Source organism: Tupaia chinensis, unplaced genomic scaffold (genome assembly GCF_000334495.1).
Source record: "Tupaia chinensis unplaced genomic scaffold, TupChi_1.0 Scaffold000135_1, whole genome shotgun sequence".
Classification (NCBI taxonomy): Eukaryota; Metazoa; Chordata; class Mammalia; order Scandentia; family Tupaiidae; genus Tupaia; species Tupaia belangeri.
Window position 1 is genome coordinate 1,443,551 of NW_006159604.1, and position 4,969 is coordinate 1,448,519.

Consider the following 4,969-nt stretch of genomic DNA (forward strand, 5'->3'; position numbering starts at 1 on the left):
TGGGTAAAAAAAAAAAAACAGTGAAATAAATAAGTCCACAGATTAATGTTTTTTAGACACAAAAAAATAAATGGATAAACTGGGCTTTATCAAAATTAAAGACATTTTATGCATCAATAAACACTATCAAGAAAATAAAAAGACAACATGATAGAAGAAAATATTTTGAAGTTATATATCTTTTAAAGGACCAGGATTTGTATCCAGCATGTATAAACAACTATTACAATTCAGTCATAAAAAAGGCAGATAATCCAATTAAAACATAGTCCAAGGACTTGAATACATGTTTCTTCAAATAATATGTACAGATGGCCACAGAGCAAGCTAGGAGAAATGAAAACACATGTACATAAAAAGACATATATAAATGTTCATAAGTACATTGTAAATAATAGCAAAAACAATACAAATGTCCATCAATTGATAAACAGTTAAATAAAATATGGTATATTTATGTAATGGAATATTATTTGGCCACAACACAGCATGAAGTACTGATAAAAGCTGCAACATGGAAAACCCTTGAAAGCATTATGCTAAGGAAAAGAAGCCGTTCACAAAAGATCACTTGTTTTATGACTCGATTCATATTAAACTTCCAAAATAGGCAAATCCATACAGATATATGTGAGGTCTTCAAAAAGTTCGTGGAAAATGGATATTAAGAAAAAGTATGGGGACCAGCAGTTAGTGTAATGGTTATGTGACTGAACTCCCATGTAGCCAACCGCAGTTCGAGTTCTGGACCCGGTGGCTTAAACTTACACCAGGCACGTGTGCGTGCATGCCCAAGATCCCGAGAGGAGACTGGAGGAGAAGGGATTGTGGCGTGGCCATCCCCCCTGGGGGGTGATTTCTTCTCTTCTCTCTCTCTGTATCTCTCCTTCTGGCAAGTGCACGTGCCCTATAGCAAAATCCTTTCCAAAAAAAAAAAAAGAAAGAAAAAGTATGTATGGATTTCATTTTTTTAAGAATTATTTTATCTAAATTTATTTATTTATTTTTAACTTGATCAGAGAGGGACAAAGAGAGAGAAAAAGCAAGACACCAGGCCTAGGACTTGAACCGTAGTTGACCATGTGGGAGTCCAGCGCCCTTAACCACCACAATACCTATGAGACCCTCATTTTTTCTTTTTCCCACCCAAACAAACATACTTTAATTCCATTTTCCATAAACTTTCTGGGGTCCCCCTTTAAAGCAGATTAATGTGTTTTTTTTTAGCATTAAGACATCAGAGAAGAATACTACATGACTGTGAATATTATGGGATTTTTTTTGGTATAAGAATATTATTAAATTAGTACATAGCAGTCATTGTATAACTATGATATTAGTAAAAATTAGCTGAATTGCACATTTTAAATGGGTGAATTTTATGGCATGTGAATTATATCTTGATAAAGCTATAAAAACAAGAAAAATAATGTTCTTAACATATTTTAAGTTCCTTACCAATGCCCCTCCACACATAGACATTCCATATTCTTGGCTAAAAGAATAAACTATGGTGTATATTTAAATATATCAAATGTTGCTATTTTTGGTCTCATTTTTTGTCTTACAACCAATATTTATTTATTTTATGACTTTTCACACCATGGAATTTTTGTTATATTACTTCCTCTTTATTCAATGCTCTTGTTTTTTCTTAAAATAAAATTCCATTCTTCTCTCAGGTTATGGTCCATAGGCAGTAAAATTTCTAAGTCCTTGCATATCTGACATATTTTTACTTTGACTTCATTCTTAAGTGATTATTTAGCCAGCTACAAAGTGATAGGTTCACAAATACTTCTCCTCAGCATTTTTAATCACTCCATATTATCCCAAAACATATATTATTTCTCTTTAGACATCATTTTCTATATAATTGCCTTTAGAATACAAGTAATATCTTTTTGTTTAAAATGTTGCTTAGTAGTTTTCTTTATCCTCAATATTCTACCATTTTATTATGATGCATTTGCAGATTTGGTGGAGATTTTCAATTGTGGCATATATGACTTTGTTCATTAAAGTAAAATTATCATACTTCTTTTCTTTTAGAATGTCCTTCCATTCTGCTTATTTTTATTTGCATATTTGAAATTCCCCTTCAATATACTATGATCTATAGTTTCTTGCACATGAATTTGTGTCATTACTAGATATGTAGACCATTTTCCATGATGCTAGTAGACATCTTTGTATATCATAATTTTGGCTGTGAGTTCATCTTCATGGAGTCATCTTCCAGATATATCATAATTTTGGCTGTGAGTTCATCTTCTTAGAGTCATCTTCCACTAGAATTCATTTCCTTTCATGTTATTGTGGAGGTCTTTCTATGAGGCAGTTGTATGGTGGTTCCTATGTAGTCCTAAGAAATTTCATTAACTGAACAATTTTTAAAATTACTAGTTTGGGGCATTCACATCATTTGAGCAATGTGAATTCAGGGACTAAAACCTCTTTAGTACATTCTCAGATTGCTTATCTATTATAGATAATCACTGAGGTATGGAGAGAAAAAAAATTGGAAACCTCTAAAACTATCTCCCTAAGAGATAAAATCAAAAGCAGTATCACATGCTCCAGGGAATGTAGAGGTTAGCAACATCCTAAAATGCCTAACAGATACATTTTAATTAACCAGTAACCAGTCTGGACCCTGTGAAAGCAAGGCAGATCCTGGAAGATGACAACAAACTATCAGAAATTCAATCAGATAGTAGCCTTAATTACAGATGCTCTGACACATTAGAATAACATTCAATAAATTATATGCAGCCATTGATACAACAAATGTGTTATTTTCCATCCTTATCAAAAAGAAGGACTAAAAAGAGCTCACATTAGTCTGTCCTCCAGCTATGTTAACTTTTTCAATCTTTGTAATGATATATTCTAAAAAGACCTATATTATCTTATTATTTAGCTATTCCACAGACTATCACATTTGTACACTATATCAATGTTATCATATTAAACTAACTGGATGAATATAAAATGGAAAGTCCGTTGGAGGCCTTGATAAGATACAACTGCCCCAGAAAGCAGGAAATGAACCCTTAGAATAGTCAGGGGTGGCCAAATATATTATAGTTTTAGAGATAAAATGGTCTAGCATATATTAGGACATCTCCTCCAAAATTAGGGACACATTGCATTAAGCACTTATCACAATTAATAAGGAAATACTATTCTTGATAACTACTTTGAATTTTGCAAGTGGCACATCCCACAAATGGGGATACTACTCAAAGTATGTATTATAAATGAGGTGACTTGAAATGTTGATGGCTTTGAGTGAAGTCAAAAGCAGACAGAGCTCTGCAGCATGTCTATGGTTCTAGATCAAGGCCATGCCATATTTAATAATAATAAACTAGACACCTTTAGAGAAACAAGGCATAATGTGCTAGTGGCCCTTACTACAGGTGGAGTAATTGACCATATAGTATCAACTAACTGTACAGTCAGAACTTCCCATTCAGTATATTTTCCTTTTAATACACAAATGAAGACACTACTAAAAGTAAGACCCACCATATCCATTGTAAGATGGAAGGGGCACAGTCATAATAAGCAAGGCTGAAAGAACAAATAAACTGCAGGTGGCTAGGACTCCCATTACATCCACCACTGTTGTGCGGATACCTATCTTTTCACCCACACTTAAGCCTCAAGTGGGTCCTTATCATTAACTAATGGGGGCTGGGGAATGGTCAAGGCTATTTCATAGAAATATCAACTAAGTAACTGGGCACCATGTTGAAATTAACAATGGCTACACTACAACTCCACTAAGAAGTACTCTGAAAGACATGGGTGAGGAAAAATTCTCCATAATGGAGTTTCATGTGATGTACCTGGCCTTTCACTTTCTATGGAACAAAAAAATAGACTGAAGTAGAGGTATGCATGGAACATAACTGTAGACTATAGCATAACTTGACTGGTTTGTCTAGGGCCTTAAAGAAAAACTGGAAATACCAGGGACAAGAGTATATGGGGAAGGGTCACGTACATGGGTTTGTAAGAATGGGTGCAATTTGTAAAATTCTTTGTATGATATGTCAGCATCCATGAGAGAGTATTTATAACAGATGTGGTACTAAACAACAAAACAGAATGACTTGAGCATTCTAAGTCAGTAAACAGAATTGAACACATGTACCATAGCCACAGTGATGGGTGCAATTTGTAAAATTCTTTGTATGATATGTCAGCATCCATGAGAGAGTATTTATAACAGATGTGGTACTAAACAACAAAACAGAATGACTTGAGCATTCTAAGTCAGTAAACAGAATTGAACACATGTACAGTAGCCACAGTGAAATGGATTATCACTATTCAGAAAAAAAGAGTTGGCCCTGCCACTCTCCAAGGCTGATCTAGCTACTGTAGCTACTAATTATCTGGTAACAAAGTCACTCTCTGGTAACAAAGAACACTGAGCTCCCAAAACACAACCCATGAGGAAATCAACTAGCCACTTGGTGGCATATTGTCTATATTAGACTACTTCCACCTTGGACGGGTCAGGATTTCATCCTGAACGTAACTTACAAATATTTCAGGCTCAAGTTCTCTCTCCTATCTCAATCATGCCACTTTTTGAGGGCTTACAGTGTATTTGATAAACTGAGAGGGAATGTAGCTAATATGACATTGAATCACAGGACCCAAATTATAGCTCTGTGGGTACAACACTAAGAAGTCACCATGGAATCCACTTACATAATCACAAACTGTGCCACTCTGAAGCTGATGTCCTAACAAAATAATCAAACAGCCTGTTGAAGGCACGGCTGAGGTGCCAGCTCACAGGATGCGATGCATACCTTAGGTAATGATCTGTATATTGTGCTAGTTCCCTAACAGATAGAATACATGATCCAAGAACCATAGGATGAAAGTAGGCATATTCCTGGTTCATTTCACAATCAGTGACTCATTTCAGGAATGTGTACTTCCT